Source organism: Odocoileus virginianus, unplaced genomic scaffold (genome assembly GCF_023699985.2).
Source record: "Odocoileus virginianus isolate 20LAN1187 ecotype Illinois unplaced genomic scaffold, Ovbor_1.2 Unplaced_Scaffold_2, whole genome shotgun sequence".
Taxonomy (NCBI): Eukaryota; Metazoa; Chordata; class Mammalia; order Artiodactyla; family Cervidae; genus Odocoileus; species Odocoileus virginianus.
Genome location: NW_027224264.1, coordinates 484,343 through 495,900, shown reverse-complemented (window position 1 = coordinate 495,900; position 11,558 = coordinate 484,343). Strand labels below are relative to the sequence as shown.

The 11,558-nt window shown below is 44.7% G+C and overlaps 1 non-coding gene across 1 annotated transcript; it reads right to left on the bottom strand.

Annotated features, from left to right (window-relative positions):
* Positions 1–454: 454 nt before the first annotated feature.
* TRNAG-UCC (transfer RNA glycine (anticodon UCC)) lies at positions 455–527 on the bottom strand. The gene has a single exon. It is a non-coding gene; the product is annotated as a tRNA-Gly (tRNA).
* Between the last annotated feature and the right edge of the window lie 11,031 nt (positions 528–11,558).

The following is an 11,558-nucleotide window of genomic DNA, read 5'->3' as shown; positions in this document are numbered from 1 at the left end:
CCTGCTGTATCAATCATAGAAGCCAAGACTTACCCACAAATAGCCATTCCGTAACCCTCCATTCTTTTTGAAAACTGATCATTATCATGAAGTCCTGGTGCTAGCATGCCCTGAGAAATATCCATTTATGAAAGGCATTGTGCCGCAGAAGAGCTTTTGCAAGCCTTCTTTCCAACTGAATTTGAACCAGCAGACAGGACCCTCAGGCTAAAGAGAGAAGTAACTGGAGTGTGTCTGGCATATTTGCAACTTTTCAGCAAACTACTCCCAACTCATTGAAACATCCCCACCCTTGACTCAGGGCCCTGGGGTGGAGGGGGGGGGGGGGGGGGGCAACACTCTGCCCCACTGACATTGACTTGGCATGTTGGCCAACAAGAAAACATCACACTCTCACTTTTCTTGTTTGTTTGTTTGGCTGCACTGGGTCTTAGTTGCAGCATGCAGGATCTAGTTCCCTGACCAGGGATCGAACCCAGGTCCCCTGCATTGGAAGTACAGAGTCTTAACCACTGGACCACCAGGGAGTCCCTGCACTCTCACTTTGAAGGGGAGGAAGCATCGCAGACTTCCTGCAAGGTCCAGAGGGAGATTTATTCTAGGGGTGGAAGGACATAGAGTTTTGTCCATTGCCCTATAGATAGCCACCTGCTAATAAAGAGGATCCTACTTTGTTAGGCCTCTGAAAACTCACAAAAATCTCCTTTGGTTATCACTGTCCATCACTCAGCAGCTGTCCCTAGTTCTGAGAAATTTTGTGGTATTGCCTATAAATCAGTGTAGCAAAGGAGAGCTGCTGAAGCCTTGTATTCTGTGACTCTCTTTGGAAGCTCGTTTGTTTCTTCTCTTCCTATAGGTAGTACATGGGACTGATTTGATAAGGGCCAAAGTCTCGAGACAGAAGTAGCAAGGGGCTTAACAACCAACACCCCCCTGGCATCTTTCCTTTCCCTGCCATGACTTGAGGCTTCTAGAGGGGTCTGCAGGCTTTCACGCACAAAGTCCTGAGCTTTGTGACTTTTCAAACATCAAGGCATCAGCAGGGGTCTGAGGTCAGGTGAGATTGGTTGGGGCAGTGGAGGGGGCAGCGGGGTGAATTAGCAGATGAGGCTTAGGTCAGAGCTTTTAGAAAGGCTGAAAATGCTCTCCTTTCACCAATCAAGCTAAAAAAAGAGAGAGAGAGAGAGAATGGGACAGAAAATTGGAAAATTAAGTGGAGACCAAGCCAGGAACACAGGGAGCTATACTCATATAGTTCTTTGAGAGGCCCCTACCATTTAAATGCCTTTTAGCCATTTAAAAGCACAGAATCTAGCTGAGTGCTACACAATGTAACCCTCTGTAATGATGGAAGTGTGTTATAAATGCACTATCCTATAGTGGTAGCCACTGGCCACATGTGGCTGTTAAGCACTTGAAATGTGGTTTGTATGACTGAAAAACTGAATTTTAAATTTTATTTTTTAAATAATTCAATGAATTAAAAATTGTTTAATTCATTTAAATTTCAACTTAAACAGCTACATGTGGCTAATGGCTACCATGGACCAGCACTGGTCTAGAGTTACCAAACTCTGGGTTCAAATCCCAGATCTGCCTCTTATTAGCTAAGAAACATTACCAAGTTATTTAACATCTCTGTGCCTCAATTTATTCATCTGCAAAATTGGAATAATAAGGATTCTCACAGGACTGTTGTGAGGATTAGAGGAATTAATATGTATAAAGTGATTAGAGACGTGGCTAGCACATCATAAGTGCTGTATATAATTTGTTTTTGCACATAGAGATGCAGAGTGACATTCCCATAGCCAAGAGGCCTCTGTAGAGAAAGAAAAAGGCCCTTCTCCGCTACAGAGATAACAGGTGGAATTCACTCATACTTCTTACGCCAGACTTCAGAAGAGATGCGATTCAAATCATGGTCCTTCTCCTGAAGGGCTGGGAGCAGTGTGTGTGTGTGGTAGGGTGTAGAAGGAAGTGCTCAACCCTAGTCACCATCTGCAACTAGCTCCTCATCACAGATCACAGAATGCTCATTGTCCTTCCAAGCTCATCCCCTTACAGGTATGTGAGAGAATTCAGACAGGTGTCATCATCCTCAGTAGTGGGAGACAGTGAGTTGTAGCCATGGAAATCTGCATTCGAGTCCCAACCTAGCTGTTAACTTACCAAGGTGAGGTTAGGTGAAGGACTTACCCTCCCTGAACCTCAGTTTCTCCATCTGTAAAGTAGGGGTATATTAAGTTCTCTCTTCCAAGATCGGTGTGATGACTGAAGGGAGTAATGTAAGCAAAGTGCTTAGCGCAGTGCCTGGTAGCTGCTATTTCCTTATCCACTTCTGTATGTTGGAATGAGAACCAATCCAAAGTCAGTAAGTGATTGAGGTCCTTTCACAATCCATCAACAATTCTCTGAACTCAGTTGGGGATAAGGAAGTCTACTTCCTATTGCCCAGAAAAGTGGAAATTAACTGTAAAGCCATTGCTAAAATCCAGTCCTGCTGCCGCCTAGCCCCAGGCCAGGCAAGTGCAACAAAGGGCTGCTGGCTGCTAATTTCTGATGGGGTGATAGAGTGTTTTTTTTCCATCAATCACTCTCACTGTAAGGAACACAAGTGCAAGTTACTTCATTAAAAGCACTCACACATAACTGGATACATTCCCATATTAAGCAGGCAATTGAGACTCTAATCTTTCTATTTTACGTACAGCTGTAATCATTCCTCAGCATCAGAACACTTGTTAAATACTCAGGATACTACAGAGAACTCTCAAACCTTTGCTAAGAACAGGTGATGATTTGAAAAGCGCTCCCATTCACAAGCTGGAGGCAAGCTCCCCTCAACATTCCTTGTACCCTGGTGACCGTGTGTGTAGGCACCCCTGGAGCTCATTCAGACTGACCCAAAGCATAAACAGAGGGATGACTATGGGTCTCTTGGGCCCCTTAAGTTTGGTGTATCTGAGTAGGTAACTATTACATATAGGGAGCAGGTCTCTATTAATCTGTGCACCCTGTTGTTGGTTTGGAAATGGAGCAGAGAAGGGAGACAGAAAATTCCAGTGCTCTGAGCAGCAGTTGTGGGAAGAAAGGTCAGTAGTGTGGCTCCGCAGAGTAAAGGAAGGCAAACTAGTGCCTCTGAGAAACTTGGCCTTCTTACAACACTGTTGCCTCAGATCAGCTCTAAATCCAGCCCCTCCACTCGAAAAATAACTCCAATTCAAAACCCAGTCCAGACAAATACCAAACCAAACAAAGGCATTATAGATAACCTATAGAGATAACCCTATATGCAAAACAGAAAAGAGACTCAGATGTATAGAACAGACTTGTGGACTCTGTGGGAGAAGGCAAGGGTGGGATGTTTCAAGAGAACAGCATCGAAACATGTATATTATCTAGGGTGAAACAGATCACCAGCCCAGGTTGGATGCATGAGACAAGTGCTCAGGCCTGGTGCACTGGGAAGACCCAGAGGGATGGGGTGGAGAGGGAGGTGGGAGGGGGGACCAGGATGGGGAATACATGTAAATCCATGGCTAATTCATTTCAATGTATGACAAAAACCACTGCAATGTTGTAAAGTAATTAGCCTCCAACTAATAAAAATAAATGAAAAAAAAAGAAAACTAGAGACCAGTATCTTTCGTGAACACAGACCAAGAACTGCTCAACAAATTATCAGCAAATTGAATTCAGCAATACATAAAAAGGATAATATCTCATGACCAAGCAAGGTTTGTTCCAGAAGTACAAGACTGGTTAAATATTTGAAAATCAATCAGTGTAATTTACCATATCAAGAGAATGAAAAATAAAAACTGCATGGACATCTCAATTCATGCAGAAAAGGCATTTGACAAAATGCAGATCCATTCATGATAGAAACTTTCAGGAAACCAGGAATAGACCAGAACATCCCAACATGATAAAAGGAATCTACAAAAACCCCACATGTGGGTCTTCTGCTTTGCAAGCAGATTCTTTACTATCTGAGTCACCAGAGAAGTCCAGGTAATACATCTATTACTATATGTGTAATACTATTATACTAAATGGTAAAAGACCAAAAGCATTCCCTCTGGGATTAGAAACAAGACAAGAATGTCTGCTCTTACCACTTCCATTCAACATTGTACTAGAGGTTCTAGCCAGGGCAACTAAGCAAAGAAAAAGAAATAAAAGACACAATGATCGAAAAGGAAAAAATAAAGCTGTTTTTATTTACAGACATCATGATCATGTACGTACAGAATCCCAAAGGGTCCATCAAAATTACTAGAACAAACATGTTAGTTTAGCAAAGTCATAGGACACAAGATCAGTATACCAAACTCAGGTTTATATCAACTGGAAATTGAAATTTAACAAGCAGCACAATTTATAATAGCATAACAAAAATACTCATAGATAAATCTAACAAAATATGTGTAAGATCTGTATGCTGAAAACTATAAAATATTGATGAAATACATTAAAGAAGACAAATAAATGGAGAGGCATCCTGTGGAATATTACTTGACAATTAAAAGGAATGAACTAAAGCACGGATGAATCTCAAAAGCATTATGCTAAATAAAAGAAGTCTAACTCAAAAGCATATATACTATATGATTCCATTTCTACAACATTCTGGAAAAGGGAAAACTACAGCAATAGATCAGTTGTTGCCAAAGGTTGGGTATGGGGCAAGGGATTGACTGCAAATGAGCTCAGACAACTTTTGGTGGATAATGAAAATCTTCTGTATCTTCATAGTGTTGGTGTTGGTAAAGACATTTATGAAAACTCATTGAACAGTCCTTTAAAAAAGAGAACTTTATGGTATGAAAATTATAGCTCAATAGGGACTTCTCTGGCAGACCAGTGATTAGGACTCCACGCTTGCACTGCAGGGGATACACGTTGGATGCCTGGCGAGGAACTAAGATTCCGCATGCCACGTGACGCAGCCAAAAAAAAAGAAAGCAAATGATACCTTGATAAACCTGACTTAAAAAACAGGAATCTCTTTTTCTTTTTTTTGCATATAGGGTTATCGTTACCATCTTTCTAAAGTCCATATATCTGTGTTAGTATACTGTAATGGTCTTTATCTTTCTGGCTTACTTCGCTCTGTATAATGGGCTCCAGTTTCACCCATCTCATTAGAACTGATTCAAATGAATTCTTTTTAATGGCTGAGTAATATTCCATGGTGTATATGTACCACAGCTTCCTCATCCATTCGTCTGCTGATGGGCATCTAGGTTGCTTCCATGTCCAGAAGATGTATAGAACAGACTTGTGGACTCTGTGGAGAAGGCGAGGGTGGGATGTTTCAAGAGAACAGCATTGAAACATGTATATCTAGGGTGAAACCGATCACCAGCCCAGGTTGGATGCATGAGACAAGTGCTCGGGCCTGGTGCACTGGGAAGACCCAGAGGGATCGGGTGGAGAGGGAGGTGGGAGGGGGGACCGGGATGGGGAATACATGTAAATCCATGGCTAATTCATTTCAATGTATGACAAAAACTACTGTAATGATGTAAAGTAATTAGCCTCCAACTAATAAAAATAAATGGAAAAAAAAAAAAAAAACAGGAATCATATTGTCAGGCGACTCGCCTGACAGTATTATGAGCCTATGATAGAGAAAGGGCCCACCAAGCTTGTCTTCCATCCTGAAGGTATGCCTGTTTGGGAGGGAATGTCTCACATTCAGGAAGGACTTTCATACTTGCCCTGTTTGTCAGAATGCCAGCCTTGGGAGGTTTGCCTTTTGATTAACAGTTGATTAATAGTTGATTAACTATTTAGGGGAGAATGGCGCAAATGGTAAACAGTCACCAATGCACAGTAGTTTAGGGCACAGGTTTTGCCATCAGGCCGATATGGGTTCAAATCCTAGCTTTGCTATTTCCAATTTCTGTGACCTGGGTAACCCATTTAATGTCTCTAAGCCACAGTTTGCTCATTTCTAAGACAAGCAATAATATCCAGTTATCTCCCTAGGGTAGGTGAGAAGCTCAAATAAGCAACAGAAGTGAAAGTGCCTGGCACCCAGGTGTAACATAGTGATGGGAGATAACATAGGAAGTAATGTATATGAAAGTGTCTGGTAAATGATAACCAATCTTATTCCTAAATCAAAAGATGCTGTGGGGTAGGAGGGCAGTCTGGCTGGTAGGAAAGTTATGTGGGAGGGGTTGGTGCCTCCCACCTGCAACCACACTTAACCCTGCTCCCCACTTGTGACAATACCCATTCAGTGGGCGACCTACATTCTGGAATTTCCAGGACAGCCACAACACAAGTCCATCCTCACAGGGGACCACAGGTCAGAGTTGGTGGGAAATAGAGGGACTGTAGTTAGGGTTCCTAGCCTCTCCCTCCCTCGCCTTCTTCCTATCTCTTCTTTCCTCTCCACCCCAACAGTGGCAAAGTGCTCAGACTTCTTTCGTAGGAAATCAAACAGAACTAGGAAGGTAAATCTCCTGGGGTGGGTAGGTAGCGGAGGCAACCAAAAAAACCACCCACCTCAGTACAATACATTTGAAGGCCAACTAGAAATTGTTTGAGAGATCAACGCTCCTGTAGTTATCTGTGACACCCCTCCTCTCCCCCACCCCATACCTTCTCCCGCCCTCCCTGCTCCTCTGTCCCCCCTCCCTTCCCCAGAGGTGGCTACGGTTGAAAAAACATTTGTCTCCCAGCTGATCAACTGGGACTGAGAGGAAGGCAAATGAATTATTTCGGTTCAGCAGCAAGTGCGAGCGTGGGTTTTTCAGCACCCGCCCCCCCCCCTTTTTAATTAATGAACAGCCTCGTCCACGGCCGCTCCCCGTATGTATGCAAAACAGCTTCTTCATTTGAAATCCCTGTTGTTGAATGTGTACGTGGGGCACAATCACATTGCCGCCCCCTGTTTTGCATAAGAAACCGCTGTTTCCAAGATAAGAATCTTTTCATTTAGCCGTCATGAGCTCATCTTTTTTCCTGTGCGTTGTGGCTCCGGCTCCTTTGAGTCAATACCCAAACAATGACTGCCTGCGCTCGCTCGGGCACCCTCCGGCCCCCAGCCCCTAAAGACAGAAGGCTGTAGCCTCCGGAAGCTTGCTTAGGCAGGCAACGCAAGATCTTTTCAGACCTCAGATGTCAAGAGGGCAAGAAATAAGAAGATTCAAAACCTCTGCAAATCTTCCTCTGGCTTCAAAGCAGAGCCTGGGAAAGAAGCCGGGAATGGCGGTGGTGTGTGTGGCAGGGGGCGGGCAGGCGGTGCCCGGGGATCGTGAACAGTCTGGGAAATCGAAGGTCAGGGAGTGAAGCACCCACAAGTGTGCAAAGCTGCTCAGCCACTCCTCTGTCCCTGATCATCAGACTGCATCCTGTCCCTGCCCTTTGGTTTGGAACAACCACGCCCACAGCAAAAACCACACAATGCATTGCACTCAAATTAGAAACTGGAAGGGGCCTCAAGAGTCTATGGAATCGAAACCCTTTCCTCCTTCGGTCTGTAGGTAAATTGAGGCCCAGCGAGGGGAGGCAACTTGCCTAATAACACTGGCAGATAGTTAGCTGAAGAGGTAGGTGCTAAAACTCCAGTTTGAATGCGGTTTCTTTCACCACACAGGGCTGCCTCTGGAGGCAATCAATAACACTTGTGTAGAAAGCGCTGAGGAAAAAGATAAGATAGAAGATTAACTGAGATCCTGGTATAGGATAAAGCCTGTACAAACAGTAGGGGTTTACTGTTAGGCTCATTTGTAGTAGAGATTTTCAAAAGAGTCAGGAGAACAGCAAAAGTTTAAGCTTTAGCGGCGAGAAAGAATTCTGCAGAAGCCAGCTGAGTTTCCAGGCAAAATGTATGGAGTCACTGTACTCAGCGGAATGGGGCTAGGCTGCTGCTAAGTCGCTTCAGTCGTGTCCGACTCTGTGCTACGGGGCTGCCGTCAGCTCAGCAGTCATTGTTTCCCCTTTAGGGAGAGGAAATCGTGCAACAAAGAAGCTTTAATCGAACCATAGATAACGAACGTGTATCCTGAAGGAGGCCAGGTGCATTGAGGCCCTTAAGAAAGGGGGAAGACAAAGGCCGCGCCTTCAGAGAGCGTGAGAGGATAGACGTTTTGTCTCTGCGGTGTGAACTTACATCCCTTCCGGGCAGAGCCTACGTATCCTTGGTAACTTCTAGCATCCAAGAGCTCACAGTAGGAGTCGAATCTATCCCTGCTGATTGGTTGGTAGGCTAGGATCGACAAGACCTCCGGCTGACTCTAAAGTGTTCGCAGCCTTGCTTTTCTCCATGTTTGGTGGAGAGGAACCTTTATTACATTTCAAACGAACAGCTCCACCCCCTCCACCCCCACCCCGGGACTCTGAGAAAGCTCCAGTGACTCCCAGTGTGTTTACCCCTCTGTGGCCCTCAGATTGCGGGGATCGGGGGTGGGGGGCCGGCGCTCGGATTGCCGGAGGTTGCGAGGGAGGGGGGCGGGGAGGCGTTTTCCTACTAGGCGCCAGAAGAAGTAATGTTTCAACGTCCCCGAATGATATTGCTGAGAAAAACCACTGTGTGCAGTCAGAAGGAAAGATTTCCTTCACCTGCCTATCAGTTTGTTGTTTAGTCGCTCAGTTGTGTCCAGCTCTTTTTGTGACCCCGTGGACTGTAGCCCGCCAGGCTCTGTCCATGGGATTCTCCAGGCAAGAATACTGGAGTGGGTTGCCATTTCCTTTTCCAGGGGATCTTCTCAACCCAGGGATCAAACCTGCTTCTCCTGCATTGGCAGGCAGATTCTTTACCACTGAGCCACCAGGGAAACCTACTTATCAGTTTGGGGGAACATAAATGAATCTTACTTTGCAGATCAAAAAGGAGCACTAGAGCCAAAGGCAGGAGACCTGGGTTCACATCCTAAATTGGCCCCTCACTAGTGTCAGGGAGGGGGAAATCTCCCTCTTCCACTCTTGGCTCTTTTAGTTGGTCAAATAATTAAAATTACACAAAAATTAACAGGAGGAGAAAATCCAATTTAATTTTGTGCGTATTGGGGCTCCATAGGACTATGAGGCTCATAGGACAGTCAGGTAAAATAGGTATATGTCATCCTGGACTAAGGAGAAGAGGATAAGAAATGGGACATCAAAGGGAAGGAAAGCAATTCACAGGAAGATGAAAAAGAGCAAATGTTTGTACACGAATGTTTCCTGGGCCATACAGAACCAATGGGACACAGAGGGCAATTTTAACAAACAGACTTTGCTAGGTTCCTCCCTGTCCACCACACCTAGTTCATATTATGCTGTAGTTATCTATGGTGATATCTCCCTTCCTAGGACTTCCCAGGTGGCGCTAGTGGTAAAGAATCTGCCTGCCAATGCAGGAGACATGAAGAGATGAGGGTTCAATCCCTAGGTCAGGAAGATCCCCTGGAGGAGGGCATGGCAACCCACTCCAGTATTCTTGCCTGGAGAATCCCATGGACAGAGGAGCCTGGTGGGCTACAGGCCATAGGATCTCAAAGAACAGGAAACAACTGAAGCAACTTAGCACGCATGCACCCTTCCTAGAACAGGTCCTCTGTGTAAATTCTTTTAGGCAGTTAGGGGGAGGTGGAAAGTTCTTTCTCGGCTTCCCTGGTGGTCCAGTGGTTAAGAGTCCACCTGCCAATGCAGGGGACACGAGTTTGATTTCTAGTCTAGGAAGATCCCACAAACTCATGCTCCACAACTACTGAACCCATGCTCCGGAGCCCACGCACTGCAACTGCTGAAGCCCACACACCCTAGCGCTCGTGCTTTGCCACAAGAGAAGCCACTGCAATGAGAAGCCTGCACCGCAACTAGACAGTAGCCCCTGCTTGCCACAACTAGAGAAAACCCACGTTCAGCAACAAAAACCCGGTACAGCCAAAAATCAAATTAATTCAATTTACTTAATTTAAAAAGTTCTTCCTGAGTCTTTTGGGACTTTAATAGTTTTCAGCTCAAAATAATCTGCATACCAAAGTGACACATCTTGGGGCAGCCTGCCCTAAACCCCATCAATTTCCTCCTCAGAGACTTCCCTTGAAGTTTTACAGTCCAGAAGTTGAGTTGATAAACTGTTCCATCTCATTGAACCAGTCTCCTGGTTCAGTTCAGTTCAGTTCAATTCATTTCAGGAAACAGTGATGCAGATGGGCCCTCAAAGTTAGGCCTCTAGTGCGAGCAATCAGGTGTTTAAGAAGCATTTCTATGGAAACAAAAGAAAAACAATGGTTAACGATTAGAGAAGATTAGAATCCCAGTTTCTGAGTTCTGAAGGCAGCCAGTTGAGAAGATTTTTATTATCAAAGCATTTTCAAATGGAGTGAGGGCAGGCAGTGAGGATGCTGTAAGCTCAGCCTCTGTGCACCAGTGCTGAATCAAATCTCAGAGACAGAGTTTTGGGTGAAGTAGAAAAGAATAGCTCTATTGCTTTGCCAGGCAAAGAGGGACACCGCGGGCTCCTGCCCTTGAAACCAAGTGTCCCAACCCAGGAGAGTTTGGTGAGGAGTTTTATGGCAAAATGCTAAAGGCTGGGGCTGCTGATAAAATTAGGGTGTGTGTAGGGCCTGCTTTGTTTAATCTGGCCTCAGGTAATCTTCTTGATGAGCTTCTCTGGTTCCTTTAGCTTGGCCTCAGGTGGTCTTCTCTGATGTGAAAAAACATCTTTCATTTGCTGGGTTTTAAATTCTATGGTGGTGGTGGTTTAGTCACTAAGTCCTGTCTGACTCTTGCAATCCCTCGGACTGTAACTTTCCAGGCTCCTCTGTCCATGGGATTCACCAGGCAAGAATACTGGAGTGGGTTGCCATTTCCTTCTCCAGGGGATCTTCCCGACCCAGGAATTGAACCCCAGTCTCCTGCACTGCAGGCAGATTCTTTACTGACTGAGCTATGAGGGAAGATTTAATTCTATAAAGGGCTTAAAGACATTTTGTGTATCCCTGGAGGTGGAGCCTACCCCGAAGCAGCAGTATTCTTTCTTGGCTGTCTCCACCTTGTCTCTGCATCCCCTCCCTTCCCTGATTAGCAACTGTTTGAATCTGCCCTTTGGAACTCAGGGAAGGTCATGGAGGCTGGAGGGGGACAGAAAGGCTTCTGTGTCCAGGAGCCCCACAAGGTCCTGCTCAGTTTCAATGACAATCGGCTGGATGTTTCTGGTTTGTAATTTGAATGTCTCTGGTGATCTTTCTGAGTGGCCCACAGAGCTACAGGCATGAAGGTTGTCTATACATGAACTGTTGTGATTTCTCTGATGTTTATATCAAGATGCCCAAGTTTAGTTTAAATAGCTTTGCACAAAGAGCAATTTAAGTTCTTAATGATTCTTGGTCAGGAAAATTGAAGGAAAAAAAGTTGGAAACATTGGAGAATTGTAATGAAGTACTGGAAGAAACTGGAAGAGTTTAAGGATCCAGTTCAGTTTACAGGTAGAAAACAAAACCTTAAAAAAGAGATAAATTTGCCATACCAAATAAAAAAAGTGAACAGCACTAGAATCTAATATCCAAAAAGATTTATTGCTAGAACAATTTTTCTCTCTAAAATTACTC